Source organism: Neomonachus schauinslandi, chromosome 3, assembly GCF_002201575.2.
Source record: "Neomonachus schauinslandi chromosome 3, ASM220157v2, whole genome shotgun sequence".
Taxonomy (NCBI): Eukaryota; Metazoa; Chordata; class Mammalia; order Carnivora; family Phocidae; genus Neomonachus; species Neomonachus schauinslandi.
The window spans coordinates 25494475-25513753 of record NC_058405.1 but is presented as its reverse complement, the minus strand read 5'-3'; positions in this window follow the sequence as shown (position 1 = coordinate 25513753).

Below are 19279 nucleotides of genomic sequence, written 5' to 3'. Positions count from 1 at the left end.
ATTTGTTAATATTTGCTAATGTTGTGCTAGGCAATTTTTGCTGTGATTTCATGACATTATAGCAGAATGCTACTGCTTTCAGGTCATAAAATCATGAACAAGGAATGAATCATAAGACTGAGTGAATCACACAAATAATCTTATATAATTAGACGTACTTCTTGCAGTTAAGTGTTATTTTTTCCTTCAATCTGTGTTCTTAGTCTGTGGTTCCCTTGTAGTTTTCTTAAACATGGTGGCAGTCACCTGGCAATGCCTTGTGATTTATGTCTCATTGGATTTAATTCATCAGTATTAGCTGTACAAGTTTGGGTTGGAATAAAAATGTAATAGAATATAAAGAAAGAGCCTTCAGAATATTATAGTTCTATATACTAATAACTCAAAAAATCAAAATATCAAATTGTATTCAAAATATTCAGCTGGAGAAGAGATAGAAAATGAGTGGTTTAATAGTAGTCATCAGAAATATAACTTTTTGTTGTTGTAGAGTGGTATTTCCCATTTTGGATATAAATTGAATGGATGTAAATTGTAGCATTTTTCATAAAGATGTTAACAAACAGATGTTTGCTGAACATTAATCAGTAAAATGAGGTCTAAATAAAGGACATGGACTCTTCAATTTAAGTTATAGTTAAAAACATTAGCAGTTTCCATATGACTGGGATAACTTAAGTGAAATATGAAGTTAAATAACGCTGTGACATCCGTCAAATATTACTTTAGCTTTGTACCAGTTAATTTTAAAATGGTAACCTTAAATATGTTTCTCAAGCCGGCCATGAGTCTCCTCCTCTTGCTCCTTCTCACTTCTTGGGGCTGTGGTAGGCAGCTTCTGACATCATTCCCAATGACCACACCTCTTAGTAGTCATGCTACTGTATACGCTCCTCCTATTATGTGTGAGCTGGACCTAGTGACTTGGCTTTAATGAACAGAATATATAAATTAATGGTTATCACTTCTAGTATGAGTTTATAAATAACAGTGACTCTCACCTTGCTTGCACTCTTTCTCTCTTGCTGGTATTCTCTCTTGCCATCTAATTTGACAACTCTGATGAAGCAAGCTGACATGTTGTGAGATGCAGCATGTAGAGGAAAATGTATCAAGAACTGAGAGACACTTGGGGCACCTAGGTGGCTCAGTCAGTTAAGCGTCTGCCTTTGACTGAGGTTATGATCTCCAGGTCCTGGGATCGAGCCCCGCATTGGACTCCTTACTCAAAGGGGAGTCTGCTTCTTCCTCTCCCTCTACCCCCCCGCCACACACACACTTGTCGGCGCTCTCTCTCTCTCTCTCAAATAAATAAATAAAATATTGGGGCGCCTGGGTGGCTCAGTCATTAAGTGTCTGCCTTCAGCTCAGGTCATGATCCCAGGATCCTGGGATCGAACCCCACATCGGGCTCCCTGCTCGGCGGGAAGCCTGCTTCTCCCTCTCCCACTCCCCCTGCTTGTGTTCCCTCTCTCACTGTGTCTCTCTGTCAAATAAATAAATAAATAAATAAATAAATAAATAAATCTTTAAATAAAAATAAAAAAAACCAAACCCCAAAACTGAGAGACACAGTCAATATCTCTTGAAGAACTGAGGATTTGTTTCAACAGCATATGAGTAACTGGATCCTGCCAGCACCCACATGAGTGAGTTAGGAAGTCAATCCTTCCCAGTGGAGACTTGAGAAAAATGTATGTTTGCGAGAGATCCAGAGCCAAATGCATCAGCTAAGCCATTTCACATTCCTAATCCACAAAAATTGTGAAATAGTAAATGTTTTAAGCCACTAAACTTTGAGGTAAATTGTTATAGAGCAATCAATACGTCATATATAGGCTATGGGCTAACTTACTCATCCCCATGGTTCATTTCTCATCAATTTACTGATAAACTAAAATTCAAATTACACATCTCTGATGCCTACTGAAATTCATATCCATATTTCAAAATTCTCATTTTATATCCACATTTGACACCTCTCAGGTACTACAATACCAGTATAAACAAAATTGAACTCATTTCCCACCAAAATTCAGTCTGTCTCTTAAACCTTAGTTCATGAGATGACAGTTTAATCAAACCAGTTTCCCATGATAATGTTTTAGATTAAGTCATTCTGAACATCTCCCACTCTCTCGTGAATCTACCATCTGATTTTTAAAAATTAAATTTATTTTATTCTACTTTTAAATGTGTCTGGAATCTATTTTATAACTGCTGTTTATACCTGAGTTTAAAATGCTGTCAATTTTCAAATGAATTGCTATACCAGCTGCATGAAGAATATCCATTTTTGACATAGCAGTGAAAATATTTTGAAAATAAACATCTGCTTACTTTTTTTTTAACCTTCTACTTGTTTTCAGGTGAAAGTCAGACTTTTAACATGGATTTAAAGGATTTGATAGAAATGCCCTATTTAACTCTCACATACCACATTTGTATTTGTTTTAGGCTTAAGCCTGAAACAGACTGCTTGAGAGTAGTCACATTTTTCTATAGTAGGTATTTCTTCATCCTCAGGCCCAGTTTAGTTTCTTTTCAATAAATTCATGAAAGAATGAACAAATGAATGACAATAGTCTTTCAAATTTCAAATTACATTTTTTTAAATATTATGATTATGTTAAGAGACTCTAACTTGTTAAACATGTGGACTTGTAAAGACAGAAGTGTGTGGGTTTTAGGCCCAACTTCCTCATTAATTTCTTGTCTTTGACCTTTAGCAAAATATTCCACAGAAAATCATAGTAGTTCACTACAATTGTAGTATGACTGAACCTGGCGAGCAAGAATAGTCAGCATTCAGAGCATTAGTAAAACACAGGGGTGCAAGAGGGTAGAAAGACACATAAATGAAAATTACAAAAGGGAGTAAGAAACAATAGAGGACATAGCATTGTCTAACATTTGTTTACATTGAGGCTGTAGCAGTATCTGAACTTGTGTCTCAGGCTACTGGCCACAGGGTCAGGCATGGATAGTCTTAACAGTCTCTCCAAGTAACCACTGTATCAGAGAGAGAAACATTTGTTTTACCAGTTGAATGTGATGTGTGCACCACTGTTAAGAGTAAATCCTGTGCATCAGTATTCATTAGTGTTTGCCAATGCTTTTTCTTGAAAGAGGAAAAAAAAAATCAGTAACTCATTCACTGGATTAACTTTCATCCACCATTATGTCAAATTCAGGAGTGGAATAGGGTTCTGCCACATTCTCCTCCATTTACTTTTATGATGCATTGCACAGTCAAAGAGTTTTCCTTTTCCTTCAGTATCTTCCTGTATGAATCTAATTAGAAGAAACTTCGAAGGCTTTTGGAATATGGAGAGGAGCAAAATATTCTTACCCCCAATGTATCTCCCATTTTTGTGGAAATAGTAGTAAATGGTATATAAGTGGAGATTAATTTGTCCCCTGTCGTCTGCTTAGATTTCCACTTTGAAAATCTGTACCTGTAAGTAGTATAGGTATACTGTAATGTATACTTGTAATACTATGCTTGCAAGTATTACCTAGGTATTCTGGCAAATGTAGACGATAATTTGAAAATCATTACTATAGATTAAGATAATTTATTTGAAAAACTCCTGCATTCAAAATATAAAAAAGGACTACATCAGTTATGTAATATCAACTTCTCAGTTTAAATTTGGCAGGGCTTTCTTTAATTGTATGAATGATTAACTTCATTAATTTTCCACCATTTCTAATTAAATTTCTTTACAATGTAACAGTCGTAAATAATAGTAACTTTTTATGCTAGTTGGAGTTTTACATACACAGAAAACTGAAGTAGAGGAAACACACAGAAGCTATGGGTGTAGCCATCCTCTAGGCTTTGTGATCATCATGGGATTAATGTTGAAACAGATTGATGTCAAGAATGGTGAAGGAGGTGCACCTAGGTGGCTCAGTGAGTTAAGCATACAACTCGTGGTTTTGGCTCAGGTCCTGATCTCATAGGTTGTGAGATGGAGCACCACATTGGGCTCCGTGCTCCATGGGGAGTTTGCTTGGATATTCTCTCTCTCTGCCCCGTCCCCTGCTCGTGTTCTCTATTTCTATCTCTCTCTAAAATAAATGAATGAATGAATAGAATACAACAGAATAGAGAAGGATCTGAGATGTACCCTAATTGTAGACTCTCAAGTTAGCCTACCACAGTTTTATGTCTGCTGACAGAAAACATGAGAAATCTGTATCAGAGGAAAAGGACTGCTATTCAGATACAGCAAGAAGCATGGACTTCACAATCCTTTCAGTTCCTCTCCACATTTCCCAACCCACATTCCCAGCCCATCATGCAGGTGCGTTAAGATGGATGCAGTACATACAGTGGGTTTGTGTTCCAGATGGGAAACTTCAAGAGTATGAAACTTCAGTCTTTTATAATGAACTGCAAGCATACCTGGCCAATCTGTTCCCGAGAGGGAAAGCTTATCTTTATTAAACTCAACAGCAAACAATTCTGCCTTCAGCTGTGGAGGGAAACACTGTCTCTGTCTTCCAGGGCTATTCACTATTCAACACCCTTGAAAAGTAATCCAGGAAAAAAAATTAAAAAGCTGTCAGTGTTTCTATTTGTCAGGGTCTGTAGTTGCAGGTGTTCCTGAAATGTGAGAGACACCATGAACATAAGTAGCAAAACAAGTAGTTGTTGTATTGTGTGAATTACTGGAGCAAGATGGCAATGGAGGTGGGGCAAACTATGCAAACTGTGTTTGCAACTGCCAATCCTTGAAATTCTCTCATAAATGAAACAATTATTAAAAATTTATTAACTACACCCTATGTAGAATTGCCTTAAATTATTAATCCTTTAAAGATTGCATATTTTGTTAAAAATTAATATAATTCAAACTGGTGCCTACCATTAACACACTAACATTCCTTAGGATCATTTTATCTTTTAATGTGGCTCTGAACTAAGAACAAGTTTTAAAAATGGGGGTGGTAAAAAGAAAGGAAATTTTTCAGAGAGTCCAGTTATGTACAGAGAGTGGTGAGTATTGAAGAAAAAACAAACAAACAATTATGATACCTCGGAGATTGTATTGTATGAAGTCAGGGGAAGAGCACTGGACTAAAGGTAGGAAAATGTTCCAGTCAAGCCTTCTTAATTTGTAATTGCCCTTTGGTCTGCCCTCATCTCTTAACCTTGTTGTTTTCTTAAGAAAATCACTTCATAGGGATAATAAGTCACTTTAATTGTATTTTGGTTGAACACACATTACTGAAACTTCATAAATGTAATTGACTACATCATCTAAGAGAGTACTCTCACTATAAAAATCATAAGAACAATTTCTCTAAGTAACAGTGATAATGTACTCATGGCATCATAATTCAGATCTCAGTCACTGAAATTATATTTTGTTGGATTTCACCCACTACTGCTTCCTAGCTCTGTAGTCTTAGACAAATTGCTTAATTTTTCTGAGTCTCATTTTGTTCCTTTGTAAAATAGGAATTTGTACTTAATAAAAAAAAATTTCTTGTGGTATTCAACAAGTTTATGTATGCAAAAAACATAGTGTTATACTGGAGAGATTCTATCCACTTCTTAAATAGGAGGTACTACCATAATTAGCATTATTATTATTTTAAAGAGCAGGGAAATAACCTTGGATAAACAACCTCTGAGAAAAATAGGACATACAAGTACTATAAAGTATAAGTAATATGGAAGCTAGAGAAAAACCTGAAAGGATGAGTTGTATACCGCACAGATATCTCCATAAATTTGGAGAAAAGCATAGTAAAATTTTGAGAATAGAAAAGATAAGATTTTGTTTCAGCTACCTAATTGAAATTAGTTTCATCAAAAAGCAGCCATGAGAGAGTATAACAGGAAACTGGAAATGAATTATTCAGGGCAACAAAGCTTGTGAAACATGTGCCGTACTTAGGATTCTAAAGAAGTGAAGTATAAAAAGTAAAAGGATGGAGGTTGCTGTTACTCATGAGGTCATATCTGACCTTCACATAGTTCCAGTGTCCACACAGTTTCAGGACTAATGAAAATCCATGGGATTTGGGGTAGACGAGGCTGCTGCATAATATTCTATCCTATTCTTCTCTCAGCTATCTAAATTTTAGGCACAATATTAGGAATAAGGTAGTTAGGGTTGAATAGCCAGAGATTCTTACATGGCTTAATATGTAATATCCACATCCAGAAAACTTTGGATTAGTTGCTAAGTGTGATCTTAAAGATAAGTAGTATTCTTTATTGTGCACATTAAGAAAATTCAACTTAGAAATCATAAACCTTACATGTGAGAGCCCTACCTACTAAAAGGACTCTCCTTCTATTATGTGGTCCCTCCATCACTCCATAGTGACCCCTCAGAGGAATATTTGAACTGCCATAGTCAAGTATACCAATGATGGAGGAGGTTCTGAGAGAATCAGCATATAGTAAAAAAGAGCCACAATGAGAAGCACTCTTGATGGAATCAGAGAACCCCCCCACCCCATAGCCACCCTGACAATCAGCTGTGTGTGCACTCTCTTCACCTTTGTGCCTACGCACATACTATCACAGGGCTTTGCCTATCCAGGTGTTCAATAAAATGCTCACTGAATTGATTTGCTCTGTTTGAAATTCCAATTAAGTTGTCAACACTGCTTATTCTTCTTTATCCCAGAACCTCTAGAGGTTCCTCAGAATGAAATATCAATGAGGTTGATGCTGGTGGGAAGGGAGGTTATTTGCCTTGCGTTAAGTTGTTTGTCCTATTATCGGTTCATCTGTGTCTCGTGAAATCAAACAAAAGAGCTATGTGTTCCCTGTTACTGGTATTCAACATCAGTGCTCTCAGAAAAGTAGAATTGAGTGAAAATACAGTTTTTAAATAAATGACAACTTGAATGAGTGGGCACTGGAGGAACTGTATATATTTTCCATTTTGTGAAATTTTTTAATTTCATTTGTAATCTCACTTGTACCTCCCACTAATGTGCTAATAATTGATTGATTAACTCATTCTGCAAACACTTTTGAATTTTATTCATTGCCAGGTAGTTAGCTTTGGTGCTGGGGATTAAATAATTAACAGGAGAGACTTAGTCCTGGCTTCAAGAAGCTGGGAGTCTTTTTAAAACAAGCAAACAAGTATTTATGTCAGAAGTAGTATCATTAGGTTTAGCTATGAAGAGGTGACTTACTTTAGCATGGGGTTAATGGAAGACTTTCTGGGAAAGTGATTTTAAGGAGTAAAATGGAGGAAGGATTAGCCCATGAAAAGAAAAGGAGAAAGGATGCCTGACAGAGGATTTGAAATCCTGGGGATGTGAAGACTGTATTTGTTAGGAAATGAAAGTAGCTGGCTGTGGAAACTGTGAAGTAAGTTTGGAGATGAAGTCCATAAGCCAGTCATGCAAGGTTTTGTGGTCCAAGAGGAAGGCCATCGTAATGTTTTAAGCAGGAAATTGTCATTATCCAAATAGTATTTTAAAAAATATATCTGGTGTTCAGTGATAAATAAAATGAAAGGTTTCAAGATAAGACAGAGCAGATAAGTTAACAGGATATTGCAGAGGTGTTTTTTTTTTAATAATATATACGATATACAACATACGCAAGTTTTTTTTTTTAAAGATTTTATTTATTTATTTGAGAGAGAGAGAATGAGAGAGAGCACATGAGAGAGGGGAGGGTCAGAGGGAGAAGCAGACTCCCTGACAAGCAGGGAGCCTGATGCAGGACTCGATCCAGGGACTCCAACATCATGACCTGAGCCGAAGGCAGTCGCTTAACGAACTGAGCCACCCAGGCGCCCCTAGTTTTTTGTTTGTTTTTTTAAAGATTTATTTATTTGAAAGAGAGAGAGAAAGAGTGAGAGAAGGCATGAGTGGGAGGGGCAGAGGGAGCGGGAGAGAGAATCCCAAGCAGACTCCACGCTGAGCATGGAGCCCAACACCAGGCTTGATCTCATGACCCTGAGATCATGACCTGAGCTGAAACTAAGAGTCAGATGCTTAACCAGCTGTGGCACCCAGGTGCCCCCAACGAACAGGTTTAAAGTATGCAGCATGTTGATTTGATACATTTATATTGTGGTATGACTGCTGTTGTAGTAGAGCTAGCACCTTTATCAGGTCACGTAATTCTTCTGTTTTGTGGTGGGAATAATTAAGATCAAGTCTCTTAGCAAGTTTGATGTTTATAGTACAAGTTGTTTTCCATAATCACTATAGCTATAATATATATATTATACCATATATTATATCATATAATTATATATACATATGTATAGATATAATCACCATTAGATCTGTGGACTTATTTACTATTAGCAAGTAATATACCCTTAAACAGCATCTCTTCTATTCCCTCACCTCCAGCCCCTGGTAGCTACCATTTTATGAATTTGCCTTTTTTTTCTTTACATTTCACATGTAAGTGTTTCTTTACATTTCACATATAAGTGTTTGTCTTTCTCTGTCTAAATTGTCTCACTTAATCTAATGTCCTCAAGGTCCATCCATGTTGTCACAAATGGCAGAATATCCTTCTTTCTCATGGGTGAATAATATTGTATGTATATAATATATATGTGTGTATATATCCCACATCTTTTTAATCCATTCTTCCATTGATGGACACTTAGGTTGTTTCCACATTTTGGTTACTGTGAATAATGCTGAAGTAAACATGGGTGTGCAGATATCTCTTAGAAACCCTGCTTTCATTCCCTTTGGCTACATACTTAGAAGTGGAATTGCTGGATCTTATGGTAGTTCTAATTTTTTGAGAACCCACCAGATTGTTTTCCAAAGTGGCTGAGGTTTAAGTGTGAGAGACCAGTGGCTCTTACTAGTGTCATGGCCCTCTAGATCAACAGCAGATTTGAAAAATATTTCAGGGATGGAATCAAACAATTGGTGATTGATTTTGAGGAGGAGAGGGAGACCGAGAAAGTCACTCTTAAATTCTTGGTATGAGTACCTGAGTGGAGAGTACTCTTGCTGAGATTTGGACTCTTTTCCATGTATGTGTGTGTGTGGCAAGAGAAAATCAAGGGTGTCTCATGAATTCGTTGAAGCCTTTATATTTCTACTGATAACTAAGGGAATTGAGAAAGGGATTAAGAAGGATAGAAGATCTAAAATTGGGCATTGTTGAAGAAAGTAAGTCAGTGCTAGTTCTAGATAATCTGATAATTTAAAGCACTTTTCTTTCTTCTTCAATTATTAATTTTTGGTCTTAAATATAAGCATGTTAAATTGCTCAAATTTTCAAATTTCCCTTGACAAATTAATCAGTATTTATTTAAGCCGCATGATATATATTATGTATAAAAGGAACCAGAGAGGAATGAGAGTCAAAGATAAAGTATTCTCTCTGGTCTCCTTAATTTGGCACCACCCTGCTATATATATCTGTGTGTATTGTGTGTTGGTGTGTGATATCTATATCTGTATTTATAAAGATATTAGTGAAGCCAGTGTATAGAAAATATGGTAAGTTCAAGGCTTTTATATTTCATGTGTGGAATTCAAATGAAGAAAATCGAATGGGCTGATTTCAACTGCAAAGCCTTAATGTGTTCTGTGATGTGGCTTATTGCTGTGGAATTGGTTATAATAATAAAAAAAAAAAACTGCTCAAGTTGTTTTTAAAAAACCATTTCTACTCTGTATGCTCTTTTGACAAAAAAAAAAAAAAAAGCAATTTAAAACCCTTTAAATGATGCATCTACTGCAATATAATATGTGGCATCATACTGTTAAGAGTCAAATCCCACATCAGGTCAGCTATTACCTTTTCATTTAATTCAAAATGACCTTATGGAATGGGCTATCATACTGTGCAAAGTCACATACAGTAATCTAGCTTTTAAAATGGTGTTTATATATTGTATTTTATTTTTCTTTGATGAAATGTCAATTGTATACCATTGAGTTGACAAATAAGTGTCATCGCTAATAAAAATACTGACCGGAATGTTATCTTTACGTATTAATGAGAGAATATATTGTAATTTGTGCATGGGATAAATAAACTTCTCATTGCCATGCAATATATTTCTCATGTCCTCATCACTTACCTGATACACAATGCATTTGTAAATATCATGCCATTTTTGGTTCCTAAAAATGACTCTTTTAAGGAAACATTTAAATTTTTTTTAAATCTTGTAACCTTTTGGGGGCACTATATAGTTCAATGTCAGGGAAAAATATAGTACAATGTCAGAGGAGAAAACTGTTTTATTTAAGTATCCTTCACTGTAGTGATTCTCCTTTTATTTTGAGTATAATATAATTTCTTATCTTAGACAAAGTTCCAGGTCTGATTCTTTTGTATGTGTGTGCTTTAATATCAGTAACTATGGCAACAAGATTTTAAATGCTGTATGTAGTATAAGTAAAGGGAAAATGGAGAGCATAAAACCTGAAAAGAAGAAGCTGTCAGTCCTCTTACTGCTATTGTGAGTCACAAAAATAATTTTCCAAATTATGCTGTCACTTATGCAGGAAATGTATCTTGTATGTCACAAAGAAGTTTTAGTTTTTTTTTATATCCTTGTTCATTTTGTAATGAGTTTGCTTAGAATTATCTACGTTTCTTTATTGGTCTTTGTTTTGTGTTATGCTTTTATGTGATGACTGGCATTAGTTATATGCAAATTACATTTCATTTCCTGAATAGTGCTATGAGGAGGTCTGTGGAATCACTTCTCAGTAGAACAAACACAACTGAAGAAACTTATATGAAAAAATTAAAATCTCTGGAAATTATTCTAAGGACAGAAAGCAAGTGAATAAACATTTATTCCAGAAAACTTACTAAATGTCATGAAGAAAAAGGAAACGCCATCGGACGTGAGCCATGGTCTGTTCCTTGTCATTAAGCTGAACCCCTGTTAAAGGCTATAAAATCTTCCCAGAGGTAGCATATCGCCAGCATTTTCCATCACCCCCAGCTCCTTGTTGCTTAAGCCAAACTTAAGGAACGGTGTAGAGGGCTCCTTCTTCAGCATGCCCCAATGCAAAAACCTGCCTCTGTACACTAAGAGAGGAAGGATGACAATACTTCTCCAGTTGCCCTCACCCAGCTCATTCATAGGGTGGAGGTGCCACAGCAGGGAGGTCAAGCGGACAAGAGCAGAGGCCATCAACACAGAGAACGTTGGGTATGTTCATGCCTGTGTCCACTGAGAAGCAACATCGGAGGCTTCACAAGACAGAGGAAACAGACACCACCAAAATAGTCCAGACAATTCACTGAACAAAGTGAGCAAGCAAACAACAGCAAAATTGCGAACCCCAGAGGTGCCTTAAAGTAAATATTAAAGGAAACTTTTCATATGTTGTTATAAGACAAGCAGTCAAGTGTCCCCAACCGCATTGCTAGAGCATGGCTCAGAAATTTTCCCCAGTGAAAGATTTAGGCCATAAGAACAGAGAGCACCAAAGTTCTCTCCCCCCAGAAATGGACTATTCTGAATAGAGTGTAGGGAAGTTTTAGCCTCGGGCCTCTTGAAAGCAGGAGAGGCTTTAATGGTGAGCAACTAGGGAAGGTTGATATCTTCATGAAAATAACTGCTGCTTTAAATCAGTTTAACTTACCAAAATTAGCCAGGTAAAGGGACAGCTAAGATGATCCCTCCTGGAGTCAGAAAGCAAAACTTTCACAGAGAGTTTAAAAAACCACCTCTGCAAAGAAGTCCAAGTGGAGTTGGATCAGACTGTGTAGTAATTTATGCTCCAAATTATTATCAAAAAGGATGGAACGGTCAGCCAGCAGTGGGTGGAGCCTAACAGCTAAGTGTGATGCCAACACACGCAGACAGCTTTTCAGAGATCAGGAAATGAGGCTTTTGAATAAAGCCCAGTTAAAACCACCATCAACACAGAGGACGTTGGGTATGTTCAAGCCTGTGTCCACTGCGAAGCATCATCAGAGGCTTTACAAGTCAGAGAAAACAGACACCACAAAAATTGTTCAGCCAGTTTGCTAAACAAATGAGCAAACAGCCAAATTAGCGAGCCCCAGAGGTGCCTTACAGTAAATAGTAAAGGAAACTTTTCAGGCTGAAAACAGTAAACACAGAGGGAAATTCAAATCCAATACCAAACCGTGAACACCACCAGTAAAAGTAATTATGTAATTCAAAATAAAATGTAATGCGTAAGGTTTCTTTTTTTCCTTAGCTGATTTAAAAAGCAATTGTGAGTAGCAATTTGTATATAATTATGTTGTTGGACCTATAATATATAGGAATATAATATATTTGACAACAGTAGCTCCAAGTACATAGGTAGAAGCAAGGCTGTATTGGAATGAGGACATGATACCAGATAGTAACTCAAATCCACCGAAACAAATGAAAAGAATCAAAAATGATATATAAGTGGGTTAGTATAACAAACTATAAATATGTACTTGCTTTCAATTGCTATATAAGCTTTTGTAACTGACCTACAATTATATAAAATAATAGCTATTACAGTATATGGCAGACAAATACAACTATATCAATTGTAATTAAATTTTGAATGGATGAAATAATCTAATTAATGGTAGATTTCAGACTGCCATTTCAAACAAGATCCAACTATAGGCTCTCTAAAAGAGACAAACTTTCAATTCAAATATACAATTAAGTTTAAAGTGAAAATATGTAAATATATATCAAGTGTGAAAATTAGTAAAAGGAAACATTTAGAATGGAGTGGAGAGGCCAACAGGGAAAGCTCTCACACTCTACCACTCATTGTCAGTTGCAGACCCAACAGGAAGAGATGCACCTTGCAAGTCCATACTACTTAGCTACTACTTTTCCCATCCCAGCAGTAGGAAGAAATGTTTCCTCCTCCTCTAACAGTGCCCAACCGATGAGAGACTGTCATTGATTCAGCCAGTGAAAATCCACTGTACTTTAAACTCCCAGTTTACTCCAATGGACTCTTTGGTTATAACTGCCCTTCCAACTTCTCCTTTTTCTCTATAAGAGTGTTTGTCCTCTTTGTTTTCCAGACTCGCCTGTAGTTTTGTGGTAGCTTATTTGCCCAGATTTATAATTCTCTGCTGTTCCCAAATAAGCTCATTTTTGATGGTAAAATAACTGACAGCTTTATTTTTAAGGTTGATACATGCAAACAGAAACCATAAGAAAGCTGGAGTAGCTACACTAATATCAGATAATATAGACCTTAAAATAAATATTTAATCTCTGCAAAGCATTTACTTTTAAAAATTAAGTATGAAAGAATATATTACATTGGAGTGAATATTGTGGCAAAAGTTTCAGTGTGGGGATCATTTAAAATTTAACCCCCAAACATCAAATGTATGGAATATTTTTCTCATTCACTGTAGATCATCATTTAGTCTTCTTTCTTTCATTCTTTCTCTCTCTCTCTCTCTGCCTTAAATTTTCATACTTATACCTTACCTATCGGTTTGAAATTCAAACTTGTGAATCTCAGTTTTGCAAAATATATGTATTTTATTATTGTATATAGACTTTTTAATAAGTTAATTTTCATGTCTTTATGAATTTTATTAATTTGGATACCGAATATGTATTCAAACACATCTCAAATAAAAGTATAATCTAGCCAGAGAATATAATGCTAAGTGAAATAAGTCAGTGAGAGAAAGAAATACATGATTTTACTTATATGTGGAATTTAAGAAACAAATGAGCAAAGGCAAAATAAGAAAGAGAGAGACCAAGAAACCGACCCTTAAACAGAAAAAACTGAGGGTTGCTGGAGGGGAGGTGGGCACAGGGACGGCTTATATGGGTGATGGGGATTCAGGAGGACACTTGTGATGAGCGCTGGGTGTTGTACGGCATTGTTGAATCACTATATTGTACACCTGAAGGTAATATAACACTGTATGTTAACTAACTGAAATTAAAATACAAACTTAAAGTATAATCTAGCATTTTCCACAGATGAATAGAAGATCAGTTAATAAAAATGATTTACACTGTTCAATATATCATTCAAAAAATCATATGCATATATGTTAATTTGAAAAGAAAACAGTGTAACACTCCCAGTACAGTGTTTCAAATATTGTCACAATGATTCAACAGTGCACTTCATCTTTACTACATTCTTACGTATTAGTTTGCTTTTGTTTTATAAATGAGGAACCTGAGTTATAGCGAGGTTAAATTACACATTTATGATCACAAATTAGCAGCTGGTAGAACTAAAATTTGAACTTAGAAGGTCTGGTTTCAAAATCTGGCAACTAATTAAGAACTCCTAATTTTCTCAGTAAGTAGTCACGTTATTTAAGAGAATCATTACATTTCTCTAGGCCTTCTTGATCTACTAGAGGAAAGGTTGCTTCATATGTTCTAGTTTTTAGTCCAGATGGCTTCTTTTTCACCACGTCAAACTATTCAAAGTGGTTTTTCTTTTACAGGCATTAAACTGCATCTTTTCATTTAATTCTGCAGTATAATTTTGACTTTGATCAGACATACTGTCCTAGAAGATTAATTAAAGAATTAACAGTAGTAAATGTGTATTGAATACCTACTATCCCCAAGGCACCAATATGTTATTGAACCAAAAGACACTAGATTTCACTATGAAATTGAACTCATTGTATTCTAATATCCCGTGTGTGCATTTAGGAATAAAAGAGTATTGCACGTCTATATCAAGGTTATTTTAGAATTAGTTATCAAAGAAATATGAATTTAAATTGTCACTTTTTTTACTAGTTAGAAATAAATACCCAGTTCCACCAAATCAGCGTTCCATGCTCCACAAGAGGACTAATGAGAAAGGAATGCATTATCACTTTTGTACGAGACTCAGGTATACACTGAGTATTGCACAAAAGCACTCAGTCATGAAATAGAATTGTTACTTCTTATTCTAGCATTAAATAACTTCTTTTGATGGATGCCAGAATCAAGTTAGAAAAAAAATGTTAGACTTCTTTTAGAAGATGAGGTAGAATTAAACAAAATCAATTCAATGATTTTACAGTATGTAATTTCTTCTTAATGTTCTTTATAATTATATACAGGCAAGAAATATAAAATATTTAAAATAAAGTACTGAATTTCAGATTAGTAAAAATAATAATTTTTAAATTTGCCAACCTCAGATTTAAATTTTAAATGAAATTTTCTAAAGTTATGTATTTGACTAATTCATCAGAGGACTTATTTTAAAAGTGATGTTTTAACTTTTGGATTATGCTGTTGAATAATTTTATAGGATAAATTTTACTTTACCAGGGCACATAATTTTACCAAGACGTTGGTTAATTATTGTTTTTGCTAATTAGAATTTTCTAAGTATTCCTTGTCAAGGGTTCAAAAACCAATTATAGCCATACCATTTTTACACTATTTACTTTTCACTGAGCTATATTATTTAGAGTTCTCATAACTGTATCAAGTACTTGTCTAATTTATGTCTGTTCAGTTTATTTTTATATACAAATATAAACAAAATGATAACATCACTGGGGAAGTATAGGGAGCTTGCTATCAGCAGATCAGAATAGTTAGGACTTTCTGAAAGACGTAAGGCAGATGGGGGCACATATCATTGACTTAAAAGCTAACAACACAAATGGAAAAAGGAAGGAACCAAGAAAATATGAATCTTCCCAGCAAAACTCTGGAGGGACCCCAAGATCAGGAAACAGGAAAGAGTGAGGCTTAATTGAATTAAGAGCCCTGAAATAACTGTACCATCCAAAGGCTGTTGCAACATTTCCCCCTTGAGTAAAGCTGAAGGAATGGCTCCCTGATTAGGGTGAATGATCTGTGAGGGGCCCCCACAGTGGGCATTGGGGTTCAAAAAGATGCCACACTGTGCTTGCAAGTGACTTTGGTTATCATGGTGGGCCACTAATGGGTAAATCCCCACACCTCTTTTTTTTTTTTTTAAGATTTTTAATTTATTTATTTGACAGAGATAGACACAGTGAGAGAGGGAACACAAGCAGGGGGAGTGGAGGAGGGAGAAGCAGGCTTCCCGCTGAGCAGGGAGCCCGATGCGGGGCTCGATCCCAGGACCCTGGGATCATGACCTAAGCCGAAGGCAGACTCTTAAGGACTGAGCCACCCAGGTGCCCCCCCCCACACCTCTTTAAAAACAGGCCCCCAGTGACTAGTCCCTACCCCCTGAATGGAGCCAGGGCTTCTGGCATCAGAATCTGTACCCATTGCTGGAGGAACAGGGATTTTTGCATGTGATGGAAATGCCAAACTCAAGATACCAATTCTGTTCCTCTAGGTCCTGATTTGGAAATGTGAATAGGTAACCTGATCACTAATATTAAATGAAAATTAATAGTCTGAAAGTGATTCATAGGATAAATAAACAAATTCCCTGGGAAAACGAGTTAATGCAGAAAATAGAAAAACAAAGCAAGTTAAATTAGTATCTTGAGAAATAATTGTGAGTTCCCTTGCAGTTAAAAAAACAGATGAATCAGAATTCTTGAAAATTAAAAATATCATTGTATAAATAAAATGTATGCAGATTTCTGAGATCTGAAAAAGTAAGATAAAGAATTCTGTCAGAAAACAAAATAAACAGCCAAAGAGATGAACTTCATATAGAAAGTAAAGGGACTGCTGTGATAGGTAGAATAATGGTCCTTTAGAAGATGCCCACATCTCAACCCTAAAACCTGTATATATGTTATCTTACATGACAAAAGGGTTTTTGCAGATGTGATTTTTCCCCTGAATTATCTTTTATTTCTTTAAATTGAAGTATAGCCGACACATAGTGTTCTGTTGGCTTCAGGCAGACAGCACAGTGGTTCCACAGTTCTCTCTGTTATGTTCTGCTCACCGCAAGTACAGCTACCATCTGTCACCATACAGCAATACCACAGTATCGCGGACTAAAATCCCCATGCTGTGCCCTTTATCCCCATGACTTATTCATTCCACAACTGGAAGCCTGTACGACCCATCCCCCTTCACCCATCCCCCCTAACCTCCCTCCCTCTGGCAACCACTAGTTTGTTCTCTGTATTTATGGGTCCGTTTCTGCCTTTTGTTTTTTTAACTTCCCTTTGAGTTTATTAGCAGCACCTGCACAGAAAACCCCAAATGTGAATTCGGCTTAGAAACAAATGTATTTTTTTCTTTTTGACCCCAAGAGAATACTAATTTTACTGAGTGTTTTTTTTTTTTAAAGATTTTATTTATTTGTTTGACAGAGAGAGTGAGGGAGTACAAGCAGGGGGAGTAGCAGGCAGAGGGGGAAGCAGGCTCCTCGCTGAGCAGGCAGCCTGATGCGGGGCTCGATCCCAGGACCCTGAGATCATGACCTGAGCCGAAGGCAGATGCTTAACCATCTGAGCCACCCAGGCACCCCTGATTTTACTGAGTTAAGTTGTCACAATCAATGGTGTGATTCTCAATGAAGACAAGTTAAGTTAGATCAACCATGTGAAAATAAGAGGAAGAATAAAAGAAAAAGTAATTGTTTTTCTAAACTCCATAATATGTTGATAATATTTAAGCTATTTTGTGTTTCTGCTTTTTTTGTTTGGTCTTTTGTTTTTTAGATTCCACATATAAGTGAAAACATAGGGTATTTGTCTTTCTCTGACTTGGCTTATTTTGCTTAGCATAATATACTCTAGGTTCATCCATGTTGTCACAAATGGCCAGATATCATCCTTTCTTATGGCTGAATAATATTCGTGTGTATGTGTGTGTGTGTGTGTGTCTGTCTGTCTGTCTATCTCACATCTTCTTTGTCCTTTCATCTATCAGTGGACAGTTGGACCCGCTTTCATATCTTGGTTATTACAAATAATGCTGTAATAAATATAGAGGTGCATGTATCTCTTTAAATTAGTGTTTTTGTTTTCTTTGGGTAAATATTTAGTAGTGGAATTACTGGATTATATGGTATTTCTACTTTTAAATTTTGAGAAACCTCCATACTATTTTCCACTGTGGCTGTGCCAATTTACGTTCCCACCAACAGTAGGTGAGGGTTCCTTTTTCTGCACATCCTTGCCAGCAATTGTTATCTTGTCTTTTTGATTCTGCCCATTCTGACAGGTGTAAGGTGGCTTTGATTTGCATTTCCCCAATGATTAATGATGTTAAGCATCTTCTCATGTGTCTGTTGGCCATCTGTATGTCTTATTTGGAAAAATATCAATTCAGGTCCTCTGCCCATTTTTTAATTAAATTATTTTTTTTCTTGTCAGTTGTTTAAGTTCTTTATTTTAGATATTAACCCTTTATTGGACATAATCATTTGCAAATATCTTCTCCCATTCAGTATGAAACGTCTATGTTGTGTTATATGTTGCTGTTTTTAAGTAAATGTTTAATAATTTTAGGACTAGCTCATAAAAGTGTTTTAGAAAAAAATTCATCTACTGTATAGTAAATTCTTCTAAAATACAATTTTGATGCCTGAGAAATGCATATTGCATGCACATTTAAAACATAGTGCAATATCGAACAAATTAATGTAGACAAGCACAGGGAGTCAAAGCCTTAAGGGTGAGAAACTTATTTTTGTCTAGATGTGATTGATGAAATTAGCCAATGAAGAGGTTTTTGAAATAGCATATAATTACTGGTTGACATTCAAATTTATTTATTAATTAACTCACTATTCAGTATTAACTGTGAAGACTTGGAGAACAGAACTCAAATATACTTTTGCCATACATACATACTCTTTACCTTGTAACAATTTAAGGGGAAGGTAATGCTATATAAGGTCAAAGAAATCAGGAGAAATAAACACCTATATGTGTATTTGACTTCATGACTTTTTTTTAAGTTGATACCAATTAAGTTTTGAGTACCTGCATTTACCAGTTCCTAACAGAGACTAATAAATATTTGGACTGTGGGGGAAAAATCAAATTTTACTAATAACAATAACAACAAAAACAAAGAATACAAAAGGTGACAAAACTGTATTTTTCAATGGCTGAGGATATATAATCATTAACTCCCTATAAAACATTTATTTAAATTGAGTGGTCCTTGAGGAATCACAGATGTTGAGAGGTGGGAAATGCTGGTGTGCAATGATGGGAATCTTGCATTAATTGTAAGGGGGTATAATATTATTTAAAAGCAGACTGTGTTAAGGATCCATGTTGTAAACTCTAAACAATCACTCGCGTACATACTTGCACATGAGCACGTACACACACACACACAAACCTAGGTAAGTAAATAAATACATTTAAATACATTTAACCAAAACAAAGTGGGGAAAGAATATAAAAAGAACAAAGAATAAATTGTAAAAATAAAAAAAACCCAGTAAG